At 34.7% G+C, this 26476-nt stretch overlaps 1 pseudogene; it reads right to left on the minus strand.

The window, feature by feature from the left end:
- Positions 1-3774: 3774 nt before the first annotated feature.
- Positions 3775-26476, minus strand: part of LOC127546693 (eukaryotic translation initiation factor 3 subunit L-like) — a 103917-nt pseudogene continuing 81215 nt past the window's right edge.

Consider the following 26476-nt stretch of genomic DNA (forward strand, 5'->3'; position numbering starts at 1 on the left):
CAAAAAAGAAGAGAACTTTACTCCAGAAGAAAAAGGAAGGGAAGTTAAGGTGTTCATCTTTAGCACTTTGTGTTTCTGATAGAATGTTCCAAGTTTTTTCCAAAGCAAAGCATAATTGTAAATGACATTTCTGGTGGTAATATGCTTTCAACAGTCCGAACTCATGAATGGTGCTCACTGCCAATAGTCCCACCCTGGGAGTGGTTTAGCCCAGTTTTATTGGCAGTTACATTAACACTTTTATTTTTAAGGATCATATTAAGTACATTGCTCCAGGGGGTTAAATACTTTAGAGATGCCAAGAGTTAATCCACTCCCTAGGAAATACACAGATTGGTCATAAAAAGAGCAAGTATGTGGAACATGCAAGAAATCAAGAGAAAATTAGACCATGGACTTGTAAAAAAAAAAAAAAATTGACTATTTTCTTGCATTCTATGTTCCCTTTTAGTTTAGATTTCATGAAGATCTATGTTTGTGGCAAAGCTCAAAGAAATATCAACTCCAGATAGCCATATATTTGCATTTAAGTTTGTGATGTGTAAGATGATGGGCAGAGTGGTAGAAGAAAAAGGGGACTGCTTTTACCAACTGTGGGGTGGGCACATATACATTTTATTTCTGATAAGGGGATCTCAGATTAATTAGTGATCAAAATTATGTGTATAGAAAATTCCTCCACTAAAACAAGTAGACAATGAAGGCCCTCAGTACAAAAGAACATGGGAATATAGATTTGAGTTTTAAGGAATCTTAAAAGCTATCTACCTTATCTCTGTCATTTTACAGATGAGGAAACTAAAACCCAGAGAGATTACTTGCTTCTTGTCACATGCAAACCCATTTCCTCTATCTGTGATATACCACTGACTTCTCCTTATAGATAAGTCTTAAGGAGTTGCTTTAGATACACTGCGATTAAATGATTTGCTCAGGATCACACAACTAATTAGTAAAAGACCAAATTAAAAACACAGGTCTTTCTGTTTGCCAAGCCCAGCATTATCCACCAAATCAAGTTTTCTCATCTTTTATTGTTTTGTTATTGTCGCTGGTTTTTTTTTTTTTTTTTTTTTTTTTTTTTTTACCAAAAGTAAATGTGCATTTGTCCATTTGAAAAGATTTATAAGCATAATGACTTCCAAAATGGTTTGTTCTTTTGGATATTAGAAACAAAGCACAGCAAGAAAAAGAAACATTTCTTTCAAAATTATTACAAAATGTATAAATAATCTTGGGGTCTAGATGCCAAAATACATGCCAAAATTACATGAGTACAACTAGAAAACACTCTTTACAAAATTAAGAGAGACCTAAATTATTGGAAAGGTTTTAATTATCCATAGTTGGATAGTTCTAATACAATAAAAATGACAATATGATCTAAGCTAATTTGAAAATTTAGTGCCATACCAATAAAAACTGCCTTAGCATTACTTTATAGAACTAGAAAAATTATAATGAAATTAATTTGTGTGAACAAAAGTACAAGAATTTAAGAAGAAATAAAGAAAAGTGGTAATGAAACAAATTCATCAGTAGCAAGGTATCTAACTATATTAAAAGATAATCTTCAAAATTATCTTGTAACAATTAAAAATATAAATATTGATCAGTGGAGCAGATTAGCTATACAACATGGTAACATAATGGTCAATGAACCCACAGACATCATTTACTAGGAAAGGATCTTTCAGAAATATCTCTCAGAAAACTAGAAAGTAATCTGATAGAATAAGGTTTAGATGAACACTACACACCATATACATATATATATATATATATATATATATATATATATATATTTCACAATAAATTCCAAATAGATGCAAGTCAATATATTTAAAAAATCATATAAAACAAAATTAGAAGATGAGGCATAAATATACATTTCCCAACTAGGGATAGGAAAATTTTTGATGAAACAAAGGATAGCAGGAATCACATGACAGTTTTGATTACATAAAATTGAACAAATTTTTGCACAAATAATATTAATGCAGTTAGAATTAGAAATTGAACAGTAAAATGGGAAAAATCTTTACTGAAAAATTTTTCTAATATTTGATAATTATATAGATAATTTGTATAAATACATAGGGATAAGAGCCATTCTGTCTTTAAATTTTAAAAGGATTTGAACAGAAAGCTTTAAAAGGAACAAAAGCCAGTATTCAACAGCAAAGTGAAAAAAAGTACCAAATTACTAATAATAAAAGAAATAAAATTAAAACTACCATGAGCTTCTATTGTACATCCATTTTAAAAAGACAATGATTATTGTTAGGTAGGTGGTTATGGGAAAATGAGCACACTAATTAGTTGGTGTTATCATTGCAAACTATTTGGCAATAATTATTCTAGAGAGCAATTTGGGACTATATCCTTAAAGTCACTAAATTGTGTGTATCTTTTAACCCAGATTGCTTCCACAAATTAAAAAAAAATTATATGTAATGTATATATTAAATATACATTACATAAATGTAATGAATATTATTGAAGCAAAAGGTAATGATAATGATACTTTTAAAAAAGAAGAAAAGAAAAAATCAATGAAGCATTTAAAAATAATGAGAAGAGTTCAGAAGAAAGTTCAGAAGGCAGTATGGAACAAACAGTATGGTTTTGGAACAACTATGCAAAATATAAAATAATAAAAATAAAATTGATATCAAGTATATATAGTAGACCTTCATGGTTTCTTATTTTTCTTTTCTTTTCTGTAGAAAGATATGTTTATGTCAACTTCTATTTGTCAAATCATAGTCAGAAATGTACAAAATTAATTCCTTTGTTAATTTTTAACTGGATATTTTACTATCTTCATTTTTATAAATAATTGTCTTTAAAAGTACCTGGAATTGTTCATACCCATTATAGCATCCATTGTAATCTTGTTACAGAAGAACTCTCTAAGAAATGACACATCCATGAGGTTTGAATGGACATAACCAGGCTTGAGCATTCTTTTTCAGAGTGATTTATAAGGCAGATAGATAGACAGACAGACAGACAGATAGATGGCATTCAGCATAATTTCTCTGGTCAACTATTTAATACTTTACAAATCTTTGCCTTTTACTCTAAGCCCTTGAAAGAAATATTCTTGACTTGAGTAACTGAAGGTATTTTCTCTTAATTGTGGCTCCTGTGTATGTCCAGTTCTCAAATGTGGATACACTTCATCTACTAATAACACTGAGGTATCACAAACCATTTCTTGTGGGCAGAAGTTTTTAGCATGCATTCATATAAACAGGTGGCTATGAGCTGACAAATCAGAGTTGTAGGAGACCTTAAGATCTTGGATTAACAAATCGAAGAAGAAGAGCTAAAAGGAACCTCAGAAGCCTGCTTGTCCAGTCCTCCATTTAATAAATGAGGAACCAGGCTCAGAGAAGTTGTCTGCCAAAGTTTACACAGGTAGTAAACAACAGACTCAAGATCTCAAGCCAAGTCTCATTCTATTCTAGTACTGTTTCCTTTACACTTTGTGGCTTCCTTCGTCCCCATCATTTACTCGCTGGAGTTGTATTTGCCAACAAGTTAATTTAAACAAATTTGTAGTTAATATATGTTTATATGAAGGACAAAGAAGTCTTATGATGATGCTTTTTTCCCCTTCCTGGGATTTATTTATATGTTCAACCCAGCATGGAAAGCCCACTGATCTTCAAGATCAAAAGGTCAAGACACTACAAGATGGAAAACATGTTCTGTCACCAGCATTCCTATGAATGCTGAATAAATATGGTAGAAAATGGTACAAACTTAGGATCTCTGGTCCATCTTCTTTAAGGTTTGATTGAGTTCCTCCATATTTATGAATCTGACAGATGAAGAAGTCTCCATAGCAGAAGATTACCTTAGTTTCAACAATGTGTTTCATGTCCTTATCAGTGTAAAAGTCTACCCAAGAGGCCAACTGGAACTCCCCCTCCAGAATTGAGATGCCTCTTGTCCATATCACATTCTTCATGTTATGCTTTAAGACCAGAAGCTGGATACAGAATTCCTACTCAATGAGGTCCAGGGATTCAGCCACCTTGGCCATGGACATTGTAGTGTAGAGCTTCAGGAAGCTATAGATAACACCTCATCTGCAAATACCTTCAGCTGCTGCAGGAAAGATTCCTTTTGGTAGTTGTGGTATATATTACTGTAGTTGGGCATGATGGGGGAGAGGAACTTGGGGCAGGAATAGCTGAAAAGCTCCTTGTGCTCTTGTAGATTCTCCCTTCTGTATTCACAGCATCTTGTCACCATACTTATCCCCCAGCTGCAGGTGAATGCTTGCCTTGATGCACATGGGGTACATAGGGCAATGGCCAACAGGGCATGTGTCTGCTTGTTCTGCTTACTGATCATTTCATACTACTATGTTGTCCTCTAGAACATGCTCTTGGTCTTCGGGATGAAGAGCAGGATGTTGGCAAAAACACAAATGGCACCTTGGTATTGGTGCATCATCAAATGGACAAAGCCCATGTGATAAGTAGTGACCCAGCCCTTGGGCACCCAGGAATACATGCTTTTCTTATCGAGTTCAATGTTCTACAGCAGTGGTTCTCAAACTTTTGTTTTCGTATCTTTATCCTATTAAAAATTATTGAGGATCTCTCCAAAGAGTTTTTGTTTATCTGGATTATATTTATAGACATTTACCATATTGGAAATAAAAACTATTTTTGAATTTGTAGACCCTTTAAAAGGGTTTCAGAGATCCCCAGGATTCTCTAGACCATACTTTGAGAACCCACTGTTCTACAACATGGGACAAGAAGTGAAAATGTACAGAGTAGAAAGATAGTGTCTTATGGGAGGAATAGTATTGAGGCCACCAGATTGTAGACTAGAAAGTTATGAAGGGCTTTAAAAACTCCAAGAAAGGGTTTTATATATGATCCTAAAGAAAATAAGGAACTGGGGACTCCCTATTATTGAATCAAGGGATGAAATGGTCGGACTGACATTTTAGTAACATCCCTTTGAGGGTAGGGGTTTGAGTCAAGGAGGCTCTCCTGAATGCCCTTGTAATGAAGCAAGTGTGAGGTGGATAAGGACCTGTATCAGCATTGCAACGGTATCAGAGGAGCAAAGGGAGTGTATCAGAGATATCATAAAGGCAAAATCAATAGATTGGATTTGGGGAATAAAAAAAACAGTCAAGGATAAATCTAACTTGAGAACTTGAATGACTGGGAGGATGTTGGAGCTCTAAAGGGTAGTGGAAAAATGAAAGATTTGGGGGAAAATATAATGAACTTAGTTTGGACATATTAAATCTAAGATACCTATGGGACATCCAGTTTGAGATGCCCAAAAGTCAGCTGGAGATGTGAGACTGGAAGTCAGGAGAGAAGTTAAGTTATTGACTTTTTTTTTCTGCCTTAACTCAAGTTCTTGAAACATGTTTCTTAATAAAAGGAAGAAATTATTAACTTGTATTTGCTGTTGCCCAGTCATTTTTCAGTCATGAAAAGTCTCTTTTTGTGACCCTTTTTGGGTTTTGTTTTGTTTTGTTTTTTGCTAAAAAATGCTGGTGTGCTTTGTCATTTCTTTCCGAAGCTCATTTTATAGATGAGAAAAGAGGCAAACAGAGTTAAGTAACTCACCCAATGTCACACAGCCAGTAAGGATCTAAGGTGTGATTTGAACTCAGAAAGATGACTCTTACTGACTCCAGGACTGTAAATTATCCACTGCACCACTTAGCTACCCATCAACTTTTTATACTTTTTTTTTTTTTTAGAACTTAATGGACAAGGGGAAGGGGTGGAGGGGAGGAGGGAAAAGTTGGAACAGAAGTGATTGCAAGTGACAATGTTGAAAAATTACCCATGCATATGTTCTGTCAATAAAAAGCTATAATAAAAAAAAAAAAAAAAGAACTTAATGGACAAACTGAACCTACTAATTGAAGCTAAACATCTTGGAGATGTGTGCCCCTAACATATATTACAAAATATTAGCTTCAAATACTGTTTTGTTTGTTTTGTTACCCCAAAACAGAAATGGTGCTAGGGAAGGGAAATCCCTATCATGTTTGACCTTGTCACATTTCATCACTGACCTACATAAAAGATCTTGCTAGAAGAATTTCCCTGGGGCTTCTGATTAGACAGGAAGTCTCATAGTTTGAAAATAAGATTCTTCCAAAGTGGGTCAGTCAAATAATCATTCTCCAGACAAATTTAAAAATGGTCTCATAAGTATAACAAGTTAGTGTGTTTAAAGCAAAGCACTATAGGATAAAAAATGTTGGGTCCCGCTCTAAAATAACTATGTGCACATAAATCTTCTTTTTTGATTAATGAATCACAAGACTTGAGCAATAAAATCGAAATTAGGTGAAACTTAAAAAACCAGGAAGTTATCAGTTAGGGTTTGTGATACTGGGTCATAGTTTATACAGAATAACATAGGGAAAAATGAGCATGTTCAGAGACAGCAGCAGGGAATGGTCTTGTGAAAGGGGGTGGATGGGAGGAAGAAGGAACACTGCCTTGGGAGTAAGAGGCAAGAGAACTGAATTCCAACACTGCTACTTAATACCTATGTAATAATAGACAATTTCTTTAACCTCCCTGGATCTCAATTTTCACATTTGAAAATGAGGAGAGTAAATTTAGATAATCTCTAAAGTCTCTTCCAACTATAATTCTGTGAACCTATAAGAAGAGAGAGGGAAGAAAACAAGCATATATAACATCCACTACATAACAGGCAAAATGCTAAGTGTTTTTTATAAATATTATCCCCTTGGGATCCTCACCAGGACCCGGAAGGTATATTATTGTTATCTTCATTTTACAGTTTAGAAAACTGAAGCCAAAATGGTTATGTTTTTGTCCACACAGCTAGTAAGTATCAGAAGCTGAATTTGAAGTAAGATCTTCCTGCCCAGCATTCTATTTACTGAGCCACTAGTTTTCTCTTGTCATTTGTTATTATCTTCATGGACTTCATAACTTTAACAACTTCAAAAGAATTATATGGGATCCAATGAACTTAAAGGGAATCCCCGTGCCACACAACCCAGACTTGAAGATGTGAGAGTCAGAAATAAGCTCCAAAGAATTCCCAGGAATTTTGATGATAAAATATGCTTCCCATTTCTTGGTAGAGGTAAGAGACTCAAGAATGTAGAATGAGACACACATACATATACATACACATATGTGTGTATATACATATATATAGGCATGTGTGTATGTTTACATATGCAATTATATATACACATATAAATATTTACATATATAAATCTGGCCTCAGACACTTATTGTATCAACTTGGGCAAGCCATTTAAACCTGTCTGCCTCAGTTCTTCATCTGTAAAATGAGCTTTTCGGAAAAGAAAATGGCAAACCACTTCAGTTTCGTTGCCAAAAATCCTTCAAATGGGATCACAGAGTATAGGACATGACTGACATGACTGAACAACAACATATAGCAATATGTTCACATACATATATACATACATACATACATACACAAATATATATTTATCTTTTAGAAATGGCTAATATAGAAATTTTTAACACTTGACTATACATGTTTATAATATGCGTTTTATTTTCATTTTCAATTGGTATGAAGGGAGGAGGATTTTTGCTGATTTTTTTAAAAATAAAGTTTTATTTTAAAAAAGAAGAAATGAGATCCAAAAGTCATGTACAATAATAACTATATGTCACTTAGCCTTTCAGAAATCTGACTTTTGCCATTAAAAAAAGACTCTAGAAATATTAAAATTAAGCCAACTCTATTTCATTCAAAGAATGATAATAATGTGAATTAATCTATTGTTATTTATGTAAGAACTTCTCCAGCTTCCTCTTTGTTAATGTGTAACATCTGGGAGTTCCTGTTTGTAATGGGACTGAAAATTTAGAAATAAGGACTGGAATAGTTTTGAAAGACATCATAATGATCTTATATCTCCTGAGATCATATCTGCTACAGGTCTATATCTACTGAGTTCTGAAATCCCAGGACGATACTGGCCAAAATGACCTTGCTTCCTATTTCAAATCCTTTCTTGTCTTCCTAACACATTTCAATTCCCACAAATAACCCCTTTTGATTTTTCACAAAGTTTTTCAAACCCTAAAATGACTTTGATTCCTATACTGAAAACGAATAAATCTTGTAAAAGTGGAAGGGGAAGGGGGAAGAAAAGGAGATTGTAGTAGAAAAACCACTGAATTTGAAGTCAATAGGATTCAATATAAGTCCTGGTTCTGTTCCTTGTCAACTATCTCATCTTGAACAAGTGACTTAAATTCTCTGAGCCTCAGTTTCTTCATTGATTTAATGTACACAACTATTGTATGTCCTACCTATAGAATTATTGCAAACTTAATACTTATGCCCTACTCATTCAGAACTTTGGAGGCAAATGAGTACCTGTACCCCTTCATAGGAAATCAGTTGATTAAAACAAGGCATTTAGATGCTAGAGATACAAATACAGAAGTAAAACCATTCCTGCCCTCAAATTTATATTCCATTATGAGAAACACCATAGGTAGATAGATAGATAGATAGATAGATACATACATACATACATATACATATACATATTATATATATATATATACATATATATATATATATATATTTATATTTACACACATATGGATGGATGGATAGATAGATAATAGACAAAAGGTGATTTAATGGAAAGAGGGCAATGGTATCTGAGGAGAATCAGGAAATGCTTTGTGTAGAATAAGGCATTTGAAATGTCTTACAAGAGACTAGGGATTGTAAGAAGCAGAAGTGAGCTTCAGACATGGGGGCAGCTTGCACAAAGGCCTGGAGACTAAAACTGAGAGCTTATTTGAGGAAGAGTAAGAAATCCAGGTTTATTGAACCATAGCATATGTGAAGAGAAGCAATATATAATAAAGTTGGAAAAGTAAGTTGGGACCAAGTTGTGAAGAGCTTTAACTGCCAAATAGATGAGTTTGTATTTAATCTCAGAGGTTAACGAGTGTCACTGAGTCTCCTTTCTGAGGACCAGCCTAGGGAGAGGAACATTACCTGGAGGGTGACTATTTAATGATAAATTTCTTGGCCATTAAACAATGAGAAATATAAAAAAGCTCCCAGGCCTGTGTAGCTTTTTTCTTTTGTCGTGTAGTGGTAAAAAAAAAAAAAAAAAAAGGAGGCAGAGGATCAAAAGACCAGTCTTGAGAATTATTATCAGCATTCACTAAGCTGTTAATATCCTAAATGTAAGACCCGTGCCCAATGATTAGGGAACATAGTGCCAGAGGAACTATTTTTTCTTGGAGAAGCAAATAAAAGGAGTTAGATGAGTTCATTATATTGTATATGCAAAGGCAATAAGAAACATTAGGACATCAGTACCTGGATAAGTATTCAAAAGAAGTCCACTATGAAAGTAATTGCAGTCTACATGCCAATATTTATAGCAAAGGAGAGATGAAGAACTTGAAAATTCCCTCCAAACTAAACCAAGGTAAACGTAGATACTTAATTACTTTAATGCAAAGTCATACCATAATTAAGAATGATTTTAAAAAGATATTAGAAAATGGGGGTTATCAATGAGAAATGAGAAAGTCAGATGGTAGACTCTGTACCCAGAATCACTATAGACAGCTTTGGAGAGGGACATAGTGAAATAAGGAATGTATACCCTTTCAGTCTGAGACAGGACCTTTTTTGGTTCTTTTTATAAACAAATTATTTGTTTTTTTTTTAATTTATGGAATAAAATAGGCATTTTTATAATATAGTACCAAAAAATGATTACACATGAAATCATGTGAGTTGAATCTGAGAAGCCTAAGAAGTGACTTCTTAAAGGGGAAAAACTATAAAGGAGATTATTCTAGAAAAAAGATAATTGAAAGAGATTGATTGATGTTGGAAGTGATTTAGTGATAACCAACAGAGCCTGCATCACACCCTAGACATGTCAGAACTTCAGGAACTCACACTATGTGTGAGTGATAAACTTCTAGAAAGATGTGCACAAGAGTCATATAAGTAAGCATGGATGAGTTGGGACCTGCATTGTAGGGAGGAATACCCATATCCAAAAGATCATACTCTACTTGAGAAATGAATATATTAGTCATATTTATATATCTTTTTTCCTACCCTGAAGCACTATTTCACTCTTCTTTTTACCTCCAAACTCAAGTAAAATGTAGCAACAGTTTCTCTGTGTTTTAATTTGAAACCTGTAGAGTGAAACCTAATAGACTTACTTTCTTTGATGTTTTACTTTGGTTCTAAACTGAAACTCAAAGCATCACTCATGATGGAAAAGAGAGGGGAAAGTAAGGGGAAAATAACTTCAAAGTTTGGCCCCAAAAGGGCTAATGTCAAAAAACAGTCAGAATATTCTCTCAGCACAAATGTGGCCTTTCTGCTGACTCAAGCAGCTTGTTAGCAGTGGTGAAGAGGCCCAAGATACTGGCTTCTCTCTTCCAACTTAACAAACAGAAACACCTTTTTGCAAATCTCCAAAAGGAAAAGTCTAAAGATTTGTTCACATTTACCTTTCATTCATCAAGTCCAAACTTCTGCCTTTAGCTCCAAAGGGGAATTGAGCCTGTATAGTGAGATGGGAAGAAGCAGGGTAGAGATAAATCACAGAGTACAGTTGAGTGTTGTAATTCACTGAAGAGCTAATATGACTTTTTAATGTAACCAATGCCAATCATATTCAAGTAGTGAAGTCAAGAAATTAGATGCAATAAAGGAGAAAGAAGCTGATGGAGGAATATATTTGAGGTGCACTGGAGCCCTCCGTCTGACAGTTTGTCTCTGCACAGCATCATGTTCTTTACTGGTACTACATTTAGCTATATGAGTTATCATCACATTAGTTATGCTTCATCCTATAATCTGAAAAAGGCTATGTTTGAAAACTGATCAACATAAATTATGTGGCTTGTAAGTAATATCTAATTTATGTTTCATTTTATAGCTTGACTTACAGCTAAAGTGATATCCTGATCCCAATGCACTTAAGGGTCTGTTAGATTGCAAAAAAAAAAAAAAAAAAAAAAAAAAAGGAAGGAAGAAAAAAGGGAGATAGGGAAAAAGAAAGAAAGAAAGCATGAAAGTAGAAAGGGAGAGAAAGAGGGGGGAGGGAGAAAGGAAGGAAGGAAGGAAGGAAGGAAGGAAGGAAGGAAGGAAGGAAGGAAGAAAGAAAGAAGGAAGGAAAGAGAAGAGAGGAAGGAAGAAAAACAGAAAGAAAGGGAGAAAGAAGGAAGGGAAGGGAAGGAGGAAGAAAGGAAGAAGGAAAGAGAGAGAAAGAAAGAGGAAGAGGAAGGAAAGAGAAAGAAAGAAAGAAAGAAAGAAAGAAAGAAAGAAAGAAAGAAAGAAAGAAAGAGAGAAAGAAAGAAAGAGAAAGAAAGAAAGAGAAAGGAAGGAAGGAAAAAAGAAAGGAAGGAAGGAAGGAAAAAAAGAAAGGAAGGAAGGAAGGATAGGAAGTCAGTTACTCCACAAGTAGTAAATTTCCTCCCCCAGGCAGAGAATTCTGCTGCACCACTGATCTGACTCACATCACAGAAGCTGTAGCTGGTAATGGCTAGAATATGAGAAGGCTCACTACTAAGTCATAATCCTGTCATTACTAAGGGAAGTCAGTAATGAAAGCACTAGAGTTTATACTCCTTGGGGAACTAGAACATGTCATTTCAGGAAAGAGGAAAGCCCAAAGCTTATCTGCCTTTTTTTTTTCTTTTCATAAATCAGGAGAAAATGATAGCTTTCTGAACCTGAGAAGAACAGTATCAGATTCTCATCATGGCACCTGCAAGAAAATTCTGGTTGCTTCTGGGATCATCTCATTTTCAGAACTACCTAAAATTTATGACCTGAAATTAGAGGAGGACTAAGGAAAAATGACAGCAGGAGGTGGGTTTGTGCTGTAAGAACAGAAACGGAAATGTCATTCAGTTCTGCTGTCACACACACAAAAAGTATTTATCCTAAAATGAGTCTGGGTTATTGAAGACCAATATATCCTTCAGTTTGCCAAGGAATCCAAAGTCAGATATTCAGAATGGGGATGGAAAGAACAAAGTAATGCAAAAAACCCAACAACCAAGTGGGAATTAAGTGTTTCAATCATTTTATTTTTCTTCGATTTCTGTTATCAGACACAAATGAGGCAAATGATTCAAGAACAGCATCAGTGAGAGAAAAGCAACGGTTGTATGATGAATTTTCATTTCAAAAAGAAGATGAGGGAATTTTTTTTTTTAGGTGAAAGATGAATGTGTTGTAGACATCTTCCACAATTAAGATTAGGGTAAACTTTCATGAGCTGAACTATTCTGAGTTATCCTGGACTAAAAAAAGACCAATATTCTTATAGGAGCAGCCTGATCCACAAGGGGTGTGTGTAGGGATGTGTGTGCGTGTGCACATGTATGTGTACATGCATGTGTGAGTGTATGTATATGAAAAGAGGAAGAGTAAGGAAGAGAAAGAGGAAGGGAAAGAGAAAATAAAAGAAGCAGAAACTGTGAAAGAGATAGAGAGACAGACAAAAACAGAGAAAGAGACTGTCAGATTAACAGTATTTAGTATAACAGAAAGAGCACTAGCTCTGGAGTCTAAGGACCTGAATTCAAATTGCACTTATACTACTCTTTGACCTTGATCAAATCATGTAATTTCCCTGGGCCCTCTTTTTCTCATTTGTAAAAGGAGGGGGCTAGTTACAAATAAATAGACTTTGAGGCTTGGTACATTTCTATAGGATAGAAATACTCAGAGTTATATAGGTAGGTGACACTTAAGAGTCTTTACACAGGTGCTGTGATCTTGATGGAGATTTCTTTGCTTGGGTCTAGTCCTAAAGCCAGACTTCATTCTTTGGGAAAGAGCAGTTATAGGGAAACATCTGTTCACAATCACTCATAAGTTTAATTGCTAGGTTCTTATCACCTAAAGGTGTTTGTCTATGGACCACATGCACTTCCTTATGTCCAACATCAAAGAAAAAATCCAAATGAAATCCAAAGCAGCCCTCTAGAGCTGATTAGTTATTTGATTCATGGCCCTGGTACTTTCCAACAGCTTGATTTCCTGCTTTGATAAGGGGACAAAGAGAGAGGAAAGATGGCCTTCTATATTTGAAAAGATTGACTCAGAAGAAAGGTTTAAAGACTCCAATATTATGAAGAAAATGACACAGAAATTTATGTGGCCTGCCTTTGTTATTTCTTTCAGACCCCCAGAAGGAGTTGCATTTCCCATTGCCAAGGTCTCTACTTCCAATTTGAATGGGATACTTTTACTAACAAACAAAACCCCAGAGTTCAAAACATCTGGCCAAGACACAAGAAGATGATTGTAAGCAAAACTGTGAAGGCTTTTTTTCCCCTCTCCACAATCTTTTTTTCAAAATTCAGGATTTTGACCAAATTTTCAACTAATAATGACTTCATAAGACTAAAGATGAAACCAATATTTTATTTCCTAGAGAGAAATTACGAATGAGAGGCAGAGAATAGGACATATATGGTCAATGTGATAGTTTGTTTTCCATGACTATAATACTTATTATAATAGAGTATTTCTATGTGGAGAAAAGGACAAGTTTTGTGAGTAAATGGCAACAAAGAAAGGAAGAAAGAAGGAAAAAATAAAAGAAAGAAAAACAAAAGAAAGAAAGGAAAGAAAAAGAGGAAGAAAGGAGAGAAAGAACCATCAGTAAAACATCAAACATTCATAGAGAAAAGCAATAAGATGTTCAAAAGAGGACATAAATAGGATGATTTTTTTTACTGCTTTGTTAAATTTATTTTACATTTTTAAAGCTAAACTAAATAGTAATTTGTAGTTTCATGCAAAATCCTCTTTTTGTCTTACTTTTTATATAGAAATACTTGTGTTTAGTGATTATTACACTTTCAATAAAAAAGAAAATTAAAATTCTGAATAATCAGACAAGCCAGCTCTGATCTGATCTGGGCCACTCTTACGTAGTTAGGCAAGTTTTGGACCAATTTCTTGGGTCAGCTTTTACCTGTCCTCAGTGAAGTACTCTCAACACATTATTTTCAATTAGGTGACAAGAACTGATGTTTTAAATTAATCAAGGCTAGCAGAGGCCAGGAAGTGACCCATTATTTTAAGGGTAAGGATCTTTAGCAGACATTCCTTTAGGAATATGGAATTGTCCTTAGATTCTTAGAAGGAAGTAACAAATAAGAAGAAACCAGTTGTGCTTGTGGACTCATAGTCCTCTTTAGAAAAAAAAATTCAGACAACTTGAACCCAAACAGAAATTAATTTACAGCACCAATTGATCAGCAAAAATTTTCCAAACACCTACTATGAGACAGGCACGAAAGTGTAATGTAAAAATACCCCAAAAAAAGACAAAAATGAGGGAATTGAACTAGATGCCCTCTAAAGATAAGTTGTTACCTTTTAGTTTTAGAATTATGAGCCACCCTATGATAGGGAAACCACAACATTTAATCTTTAACAGCACCTAGTTTCCAATATGCTGAATTAAATAATTGAAATGGGACTAAACAAAACAAAGAAAGAGCAGTTGGACAATATTTTAGACAGAAGAGGTCTCCTGAAAGCAGCACAATTTTCAAGTTATTAATGGATCAAGCTGAATCAGGGCATCTGAAAGAAAAGAGGATACTATACCATAAGTATGGGATGGGGATCCCAGATCTTTTTACTTTCCTCAAAAAGATGACCAAGTAAATATTAATAACCACCAAAATGTTTCCATATCTACAAAGTATCAGAATAATCTACACATATGTAGAAAAATTCTTCATGAAGGTAAGAAAAAGAAACAGCTAGACTTTTCCAAAAATGATCTATAGCATACCCTAGTCTATCTTTACAGTGATAAAATTTACTGTAGTGGAAACAAGTTCTCTCTGGGCTAATTTTCCTTGATAATAAAAAACTGATTTGATTTGAAAGAGCAAAACTGTCTCTTTAAATGATCTTCTTCAACAAGCTACCTACCCATAAGTATATCAAAATCATACAAGATTCCTTGAAAAGTGTCACCATACATAACAATTTTGTTAAATCTCTAATTATTAATTAAAAACAGAAACATATAATCAGTAAGGCAGCTGCACATAAAATTCTCAAGCACAGCCCAAATCATATTAAAATGTAATTGGGAAATGCTTAACTAAATAAAAATATAATAAAATAGAATGCTAATTTGTGATTTTGTAAAAGTCAATATGTGGTCAGCAGGAATCTGTTTGACACTATTGGACTAAATATCTTCTAAGATTCCTTCTGACTATAAATCTATGATCATACATTTGTGAATATTGTTCTATTCCAGAATCCAAATAGAAGAGAGATTCATTATGAATGGTGAAGTCTTCCAGATGCTCCTTTCTGTATTTGATGTTGTGCTGATTGCATAAAGCCTAAGAGTACTGCAATAACTCAGAAATAATATCTAAAATCATTATAGAATCCAGCCTATCTTCCTATAAAAAAAGTGGATGAAGAAAGCCAATTTTCCAGACATATGTTGTTACATGGACAAACCAAAGAGCTTATCCATCATTATTTATATCTTGGGTAGACGTTGAAAATGGTCTAAAATTCAACTGGAGGAAGAGATCAAGCTGAATTGTCTTGGAAACTGTAATGTTTTCTTAATGACTCCAAGCTTCTCCCTGAAACATTTTCAATTTCTCATTCTTATTCTTTTCTAAATCCTTTGCAGTCTGTCTTCTGATCATATTATTCAACTCAAATTGCTTTCTCCAAATATATTAATGACTTATTTACTAATTGTCAAATTTAATGGCATGTTCTCAGTCTTCCCACTTGATCTCTACACATTTTTTGAATACTCGTTCTTCTCTATATTTTTGACAACTTTCTCTCCTGCTTCTTCTCCTACCTGTCTAACCATGAGTGTTCCCCAAAGAGTCTATCTCCTCTTTTCTTTTCCTTCTAATCTCTCTCACTTAGGCTTCTTATTATTTTCTTTAATCTTAGTGCCTTCTTTCAGAGATTATCTGCAGTATATACTGAATAAATCATGGAAATACATAGTGTGTTGTAGGCTCTATGTTAGGTAATGAGTATACAAAAATAAAGAATGAAACAATCTCTATTCAACAAAGGGTTTATATTCTAATGGGGAGACAGTAAATGAGGACATATATGTTTATTAAAATAACTAATAAGATAATAAATACAAAGTAGTTAAATACAAGGTAGTTTGAGGAGGGTATAATCAACTGGGGAATAAAATAAAATTTCATATGAAAAGCAGAACTTGAGCTACATTTTGAAGAAAGAGATGGATTCTGTAAGGCAGAGAGAAAGGCACATGAAAACTGTTGTAGATGTAGCAGGGACTGGGACTTCTGACATGCTCCTAGCAATCTGGGAAAAGTACCCAGCTGTCTGTGGTTCACTGGACTCAAGCCAGCTTCCATTCATGTCATATATTGCTATTTTCAAAATATTGTCCACACAACAAATAGAGGATGTTGGAAATAAGAAGAAAGTTCAGAAATCTCTTCTTTCTCATTACTTTAGCTGAGTATATATGACTGACTGGCCCTATCTTTGTCCTCCTTGCCTTCTCTTATTGAACACTGCTCTGAACATCTCTATCTGGAAAGTCTTTGGTTAAAACTGCAGAAGAAAATAAAAATGTTCCCCAAGTTCTTTTCCATAGCCTTACTTTCTCATGAAAGAAATAAGTAATCACTGACAGTCTGAAGTAGCACTCTCTGTGTGAGGTTAATTGAAGCAAGATAGTCCCTGTGAACCCTATAGAAATTTCCATCAAAAACAGTCTGGCAACTCCATTGCTGCAGATGAGGGTTTTTATTCATGCCTTCAGTCAGATTTGTATAATGCAGACATGACTCAGCTGATCTAGGTACTTTTCATTCTTTTCTTCTGATTTCCATATTGTTCTGCATTTATAAACCTCTGAAGATGAAACCCCTGCTATGAAGGATGAGAGGCAGTTTCTGGGCTCAGCCTTAATGCTGCAGTTAGAGCTCCAGATTCTCAGAGTTTATTTTGACATGAATATAGAGTCTAGAGATGGTTACAAATGCAGTCACAAAGTCTGAAGAATTGTCCTTTCATGGCTAGTGAACCCCCATATTTGAGTGGAATAATTCCATGGCTAGAATGGCTAAAGGCTAGAAGGGTCAGAAGGGAGAGTCAATAAAGAGAATGGACCACATACATTAGTTCTGAAGGAATAACCAAGTGCAGAAGTCTTTCATTGAATCCTGGTGTCTCCATTGTCATTTATGAAACTTTACTGTTTTGTTCTGTGCTTTTCAGTATGTGATTCCATATTGACAATTGGTTGGATGGGGGGTTTGGCAGCTTGATACTTTAGTGGTAAGTTTTCATTAATTCTAGAAGCTTCTTGGCTTGTTTTTCATAATCTATCTAGGTTCATTAATTCTAGAAGCTTCTTGGCTTGTTTTTCATAATCTATCTAGGTTATAGTCACATCCAAGACCAAGATCTCCCAGTGCATTTAGAACCATTTCCAATTGTCCTGATCTATATCAGGCCTCTGGTCCAAATGACTCTAGAGGAGAGTGAGATTGGTGATATTACACAGCCCTCAATCACTCAAATTGAATTCACTTGCATGTAATGACATCACCTCTCTTATACCGTGGTCATCTTCAAGAACAAAGGACATATAACAACAACAAAAACAACTGGCTATTGTCAATCTGACATGCAAGATGAATAGTATTTTTTAAAGACTTCTGATATAGATAATTGACTCAGATTTATAAGATTTCAAGCCATTCTCCAACTGATAAATGGTCAAAGGATATGCACAATTTTCAGATGAAGAAATTAAAACCATTTCTAATCATATGAAAAGGTGTTCTAAATCACAATTGATCAAAGAAATACAAATTAAGATAACTACACAGACAACCTTTCAGATTGGCAAAGATGATAGGAAATGACCATGATGAATATTTGAAGGGACACTAATACAGTGTTGGTAGAGTTGTGAACTGAGCCTTTCTGGAGAGCAATTTGGCACTATGCCCAAAGGGCTATAAAACTGGGAATACCCTTTGATCCAGCAGTGTTTCTATTGGGCTTGTATACTTAAGAGATCTTCAAGGAGGGAAAGGGATCCACATGTGCAAAAATGTTTGTGGCAGCCCTTTTTGTAGTAGCAAGAAACTGGAAACTGAGTGGATGCCCATCAGTTGGACAATGACTGAATAAGATATGGTATATGAATGTTATGGAATATTATTGTTCTATGAGAAACGATCAGGAAGATGATTTCAGAAAGGCTTGGAGAGACTTCCATGAACTGATGCTAAGTGAAATGAGCAGACCCAGGAGACCTTTATAAATGGCAACAAGAAGATTACACAATGATCAATTCTTATGGTCTTGGTTCTTTTCAACAATGAGATGATCCAGGCTAGTTCCAATGATCCTGTGATGAAAAGAGCTATCTAAACCCAGACAGAGGACTGTGGGAACTGAGTGTGGTTCACAACATAGCATTTTCACTCTTTTTGTTGGTGTTTGCTTGCATTTTATTTTCTTTCTCATTTTTTTCTTTTTGATTTGATTTTTCTTATGCAGCAATATAATTGTATAAATATGTATGCATATATTGGATTTAACATATATTTTTACCATGTTTAACATATACTGGATTACTGCCATCTGGGGAGGGGATAGGAGGAAAGGGAGGAAAAATTGGAATACAAGGTTTTGCAAGAGTTAATGTTGAAAAATTATCCATGCATATGTTTTGAAAATTAAGAAGCTTTAATAATTTTTTAATTTAAAATTTAAAAAGACTTCTGGCTTTGCCTTTGTAAGCTACAAAGTTGAGAAAGACAATTTCTTCCTTTATTTGTGAATTAAAAAGAATGAGTTGATTTCCAAAACACCTGGACTTCTTGACAGGATACTGTCCCTATTAGGTTATCACAACAAAAAAATTTTCCCATTGTATAGTCTAAATTTTCAATATTAACAATTTTATTGATAGTTCTATTGTTTAGTATTTCACAGGAAAACTAATTCTCACATCTGTAACAACTTTTCCAGAAAAATTGCCTGAAAATCTAATTTCTACAAGGTAACCTTATTTCCTCATTCATTTATAACACAACATTGGAAACATCATCCCATAGGAAAAAAAAAATTCTTCAAAAGATGTAACATATCAGAAAGGGCACTGACTCCAGAGAGTCAAAAGACTTGGATTCAAATCCATTCTTTGTAAAAAAAAAAAAAATAATAATAAAGTGGTTGAATTAATTGTCCTTTAAGATCCCTTCCAGATCTAAATCTGTAACTCAACCTCCACAAACTTTTGAAAAATAAATAGCTAATATGGTGGCCAACCCCATGGTATGCTAGGTATTCTGCACCAATAGCATGAGACTTTCCTACCAGGGATGCTGCAATCAATAACAGATCAATATTCCTCTAAAACACTTTACTGTCTCCAGTCTTCTTCTACTTCTGTACTCCAATATGCAAAATTGGCATTTTTGTTCCATATCTGCTGATCCTCTGACTTAACTTGCAGAATTTCCTAAACATTATTTCCCCCCTTGAAAATTCAATTGTGCAATAGAACTAGTCTGTAACATTATCCTGTCCCAATCCTTTCTATCTTAGTACTATTTGAGAAAAATCTTTCTAAATATTTGTTAGTAGTTTTAGAGGAGAGGAAACACAGTGGAATTGTCATATATGTAGCTCTTCCAAAGAGTGAAACCTATAACTAAAAGAGATAAGAACAACCTTGAATGTGTAGAAAGAAAATTGCAGGAGACAATCAGTGTAGGTAAGCAGAAAGTCAGTCATTTAGATGATAATAACTTGATGCTCTCTGAATTGGAATAAATAATATAGGGCTTAGGATTTAGAGTTAGAAGACATGTTCAAAACCTGAGGTTCGGTTATTTATTAGTTCTGTTAATAAGAGCAAGTTCTTCACTCTTTTGAACTTCAGTTTCCTTATCTATAATATTAGGTTAAATAAGGTGATTTGTAAAGGCCCCTTCATTTCTAAATTCTATGAAATAAGGATCAAAAGAAACAGAATTTAAAATTATTGTCACTATTCCCTGAAGTAATTGACTTTTATTTTTCAACTATGACCAAAGAAGTAAGATTTGCTCTTTGTAATTTAACCCTACAAGTTCAGGTCTGCCCCAGACTCTGCAACCAGTTATGATCTTGGTTAGAGAACATTTTTAAAAGACTTAAGTCAGTAGCTCAAATAGAGTTTTTCTCTGATCTTGTACCCTAATTCTAATCATCAGGTTCTCATCTGGTTTCTTGTGACTAAGTCTCCATCTTTAATCTCAACTAGGAACTATGTTTTAATCTTTTCCCCTCATTCATTAATGCCATGTTTGTTTCCTGCCCACTAAGACAGTTTCTCTAGGACTAAGGTCTTGCTATACCATGCTACCTTCTTCATTCCTTTCCCTAAATAATCTGTATCCTTGCTAGTACTTATTTGCTATCAGATTTTAAAAATGCACAATGCCTTCTATATCCATTGCCTACTACAAGACTCTGAAGCAGGAACCCAATCAGACAACTAACATTTATTTAGGGTTAAGTGCCTCTGTCAAAGGCTGGACCTCATTTCCTTACCTGTAAAGTAGATCAGGACTAGATAATTTCAAAGGTATTTTTTAAATCTATGTTCCTATGTTCCCATTTTCACTTATAAGACAAGACATATATCTATTAGTATTAAGGAAGATAAGAGGCACAGTGGACAGAGTACTGGGGTAGAAGTTAGGAAGGCCTCTGTGCAAATCCAGGCTTAGACATTTACTAGCTGTGTTACTTTGGTCAAATGACAACCTCTCTGAATTTACTCAACTGTAAAATGGGGAAAATAATAGCATCTGCCTCCTAAAATTTTTGTGAAGATCAAATGAGATACTATTTGTAAAGTCCTTAGCAAAATATCTAGTACATAACTGATGCTTTTTTAAAAAGTTTGTTTCCTTCCCTACAATGCCTTATTTTTTTCTATCAATTGTGAAACGATCTGAACTTTCTTAGATTTTTCCATTGATAGAACATTTTCTAATATAGTGTCTTGTATGAGTCTTTCTGAGATTCAAAAACTAGTCATTCTGTATCTAACACAACTTACCACCAAGGTAGTTCCACTTAGAACAAGAATTTTTTTGGTAGTGTGCAAGAAATAAAACTTAAAAGCACCTGCTTGCTCCCTTCACATGAGTTTTGAAAACAGTTTCTGAACACACAGTATTGGCATTTTATTCTATTGTTTGAAATGACCATCAAAGATAATAAGGACAAACCCATATTTCATAATTCCTACTGTCTGGAGTTTCACCTTCTGGTGATAAGAAGTAATTGTTGTTAATTAATTACCATATTGACAGTGAAATGAATCAACAGCAGGATCCCCTGGAATTTACCTAATTCATTTGGTGTTGGTGATAGAATCCACTTGGCCATTCCTTTTGAATGACTTAAAGAAATGGGAAAACAGAATTTAAACGTACACTTTTAGGGAAAAAAAAGAAAAACCATCTAGAAATAAGGAAATATATATTAGAAAAGTGGTTTTGAACAAAATCCAATCACTAGACCAAAAAGAAAAAGCAGTTTAGATTAATTTAGACATAAAACTGGATTTCACACTTCATTCCAATTGTAAATATGTGTTTACTCCAGGGAGATAAGCACTCACAGATCCGACCTAATTGTTATAGAATAAATCCACAAAAGCCAGAACAAGTATTTGTAGATATCAATTCTCCCCTTAGGCTCAGGAGACACTAGTTTTCTGTCCTCTTGGTTGTATAAAGAAGATAACCTTCTTTTATTTTGTCCATTCTCAAGTCACCTGATAATACTATTTCAACCCAGATCACAGGTGCCTAGAGGGAAAATATTGATATTAGGTCTATCTATATAGATAGATGCTATAGTTAGGTCTTTCCTTTAGCCTGGTGCAGAGCTACTATATGGGGAAAAAAATCACCAGCTTTTCTCAAAACAAAACTAATATAAGAACTAGATCTTGCCCCATAAACCATTCCTTTCCATTCCTTAATGTTTATTCCTTGCCCCGATCTCCCAGATATCATTACTTTCCTTTTGTTTTCTTTCACTTTGAGGTTAGGAGAGAGAAAAAAGTGAGAGAAGTCAAAAGGAAAAGACATGAAAGAGAGAAGCAGAAAAAGAGAGGATTCAGACATGCATGGAAGTAGAAGGGATATATGAAAGGGATTTGAAAACATTCAATAACAAGGAGTCAGAACTAAAGTTGCTGAAATACTTAAAGAGATCTTTTCCATCCTTTGGGCACTGGCTGTGCAACTGGAGATCTTTTTCATGGATGAACTCCCATGTTACCGACACGGTGACCACTTTCTGACTATGCAGACTAGGATCCACTGTAGCAGTAGAAGTGGAAGAGAAAGAGAAGGAAGAGAACAAAAAGGAGGAAGATGAAAAGAAAGAGGAGGAGGAAGAGGAAGAAGAGGAAGATTGGAACAGTGGTAATAATCGTAATAGTAATAGTAACAGTAGTAATAGTAGTAGTAGTTGTAGTCATATAAATAGTCTTAATAGTTATGATAGTGGCAATGATAATAGGGATAGTAGTAGTGGTAATGGTTGTAGTTAGTAGCAATAATAAAAGTAGCAATGATAGTGATAGTAGTGATACTTTTCTGAACAAGGGTAATGAGATCTCTACTCTCTAAGAAACCTTTGAACATCAGTCTGCTCCCCATTAGAACTGAGCAATCAGTTACATTCATTACTGATGAATAAGCAAATTATTTTGCTTGTCCATTTTATGCCCATGGGAATAGTCATGTGTCTTGGCTCTTTCCTCCCTAGCCCATAAAGCAATGAATTCTGGCCAAAGGAAATTTCCTGTAAATGGTGAGAAGATACTTTTTGTTTGCTGACTGATCTGCAACAGCTTGGGCCAATCCCAACCTTGGCACTAACCCATTAAGCTTATCCCCAGCAGCCCTTGTGCACCATCCCACTGTGAATGGGGTAGTAGGGTCTATGTACATTCTATCTTCTTGAGTTTTAATAAATCTTGTGTTTCCAAACTCTCTAGTGTTCAGAATGCCTTTCCATTCTGAACTCTTACTAAGATCATGTTTAATTTTCATGATTAGAAGCATAATGGTCCATCCTTTTTGGAAAGATTGAGAGTATGAATATTAAGGCAATGTATTATTTTCAGATATCTAGTATCAAGAAATGGTACATGCATGTCTATTAAAGTGAAGTCAGAATGGTAACAATGTTAACATGCCTTAGCATGGAAACCTGTGACAGAGAATCCATGAGAGAGTTTGTGAAAAATTTAACAGTTATAATATGATCAGTGGAAAGTTATCTTACGATATCATTATCCACATATCCTACTCTGAAGCAGAAACTAAATTATCAGAATATGAACTTCAGAGCTGTAGGGCAAGGGTAAAGCCACTGGTCATTCCAGAATATTATTAGGTGAGCCATTTGAAGTGTACATTAAGGGACTTAACTAATGTGCTAAATCAGACCAGCTGATAGCTATATAGCTGGGGCTAGTATCAATTTATGGTGGGTCAAGAGAGGGGAACAGTGATTTTCTTTGGCCTTCTTGTTATACAGTCAATAGAGAAGGAAGCATGGTTTGGAAAAAAAAAACATAACGCTCATTTAGTGTACTAGTGATGTTTTGTGCATGTTTCTTGGGCTGTAATAATAGTTTTCTTTTCCATCAAGACAAGCAACCAGGGTGGCAAAATAATCCCTCCTTTCAAAAAACTTTTCTCCTTTTTAAGGCAAAGATTTAGGGAGGATGTCAAAGGCAGTAGAAATTAATCTACAGATGAAAAGACTGCTATAAGTTATGGCAGAAGATAATCTTTGCTTTTTCTAACTTCTCAAAAGAAAAAATAAGGATAGGAAGGGAGTCAGCCAGAAGATTGTACCATGGATGTCTTTATCAGAAGTTTCATTAACTGCTGCCTCCACAAGTCAAAAGGGCAGTGATTAAACATCCTATTAAGAGTTTAATAAATGTTTCAAATAATCTAATTTAATCTATTACCATTTACAATCAAGACATAGGGCCCTACATTAAATATGACTTTCTGTCATAGAAATATAAGCAAAAGTCTAGCTTGCTAATTATTCTTTCCCACAAGTAGCATTTGCCTTGATTTGGCCTTTTTTCCAGGTCTTCCTACACACAAATATTCTTTTTTTTTTCATTTATTTTTAACATTTAAAAAATTTTTTTTGAATTCTAAACTCTCTCTTTCTCTCCGCCCCTCACCTGCCCATTGAGAAGGCAAGCAACATGTTATTATTTATACATATGAAATCATGCAAAATATATCTGCACATTAGCCATGTTGCCAAAAAAAATAAAATAAAATAAAGCAAGAAAAATAAAGTGGAAAAAGTATCCTTCAAACTGAACTCAGAGTGGATAGCATTTTTCATTATGAGTCCTTTGGAATGATCTTGGATCATGATATTGATCAGAATAGTTAAGACTTTCACAGTTGATCATCATTAAAATATTGCTGTAAATGTGCACAATGTTTTCCTCGTTCTGATCACTTCATATGCATCAATTCAAACATCAATCAGGTGGGGTTTGAGCTGGAAATAGAATCCAGGTTTTTAGACTTCAAGATAAGCTCTCTGTTCATTATACTCTCTTTACCATTAGTTTGCCATGCATCACTTCTCCCAAATTAAAAAATGCCATCTCTTATGTGGTTTTGTAAGAAGTGTGTCAATGCACTTGCTTTGACCCAACTACAGAGTTGTGTGTGTGTGTGTGTGTGTGTGTGTGTGTGTGTGTATGTGTATAAACTGATAGAGTCACAGAGATTTAGTCCAATCTGTTGTTCAGTTGTTTCAGACATGTCTGATTCTTTTTGAGCCTTTTGGGCATTTTCTTGCCAAAGATACTGAAATGGTTTGACATTTCATTTTCTAAATCATTTTACAGATGGGGAAACTGAGGCAGAGTTAAGTGACTTGCTCAGTGTCACACCACTAGTAAGTTTTGAGGCCAGATTTAAACTCAGGAAAATGAGTCTTCCTGACTGCAGACCTGGCATTCTATCTACTGTGCCATCTAGCTGCCTCTCCGTAGTCCACTATCCTCATGTTTTATTGTTGAGAAAACTGAAGTCAAATAAAACTCCATGACTTCTCCAGCATCACACAATCAGGTTGGTTGGGGGGAAAGGGGGTTGGGCTGGGAATAGAATCCAGGTTTTGGGACTTCAAGATAAGTTCTCTGCCCATTATACTCTCTTTACCATTAGTTTGCCATAAAGTTAGGCCTTGTGTACCTAAAAGATCTCTTTTAAAATGGAAAAACACTATAGGAAGAGATGGGGCAGAGGGATGACTTGTCCAGCAATTATAGTAATAAACATGTTAAACACCTAAAAAATAAAAGTTTAGCTATTAGTCATGTACATCAAGCATTCAAAGTTGTAATAGACATAAGAAATGATCTATTACTACTACTACTACAGTTACTACTATCACCATCATTACTACTACTACTACTACTACTATCATCACTACTACTACTACTACTACTACTACTATTACTACCACCACTATCACTACTACCACCACCACCACTACTACTATTACCACTACCACTACTACTGCCACCACCGCTACTACTACCACTACTACTACTATGACTACTACTACTACTAGCATTACTACTACCACTACCACCAGCACTACTACTACTACCACTATCACTACTACTACTATCACCATCACTACTACCACTACTACTATCATTACTACCATTTAAACTGCCACTATTACTACTACTACTATCATTACTACTACTACTACTACTACCATCATCACTAGTACCACTACCACTATCATTACTACCACTACAACTATAACTACTACTACTACTCCTCTACTATCACTACTATTGCTACCACTATCATCACTACTACCACTACTACTACTACCACCATCACTCCTACCACTACTACTATCACCTTCACTACTACCACTACTACTATCATCATTACTACCACTTAAACTACCACCACTATTACTACCACTATCACTATCACTACTTCTACTACTACCATTACTAGTACCACCACTACTACTACTACCATCACTACTACCACTACTACTACCACCATCACTACTACCACTACTACTACCACCATCACTACTACCATTACTACTATCATCATTACTACCACTTAAACTACCACCACTATTACTACCACTATCATTACTACTACTACTACTACTACTATCATTACTAGTACCACCACTACTACTATCACCATCACTACTACCACTACTACTACCACTACTACTATCATCACTACCACTTAAACTACCACCACTACTACTACCACTATCACTATCACTACTA

This window comes from Antechinus flavipes, chromosome 1 (genome assembly GCF_016432865.1).
Source record: "Antechinus flavipes isolate AdamAnt ecotype Samford, QLD, Australia chromosome 1, AdamAnt_v2, whole genome shotgun sequence".
NCBI lineage: Eukaryota > Metazoa > Chordata > Mammalia > Dasyuromorphia > Dasyuridae > Antechinus > Antechinus flavipes.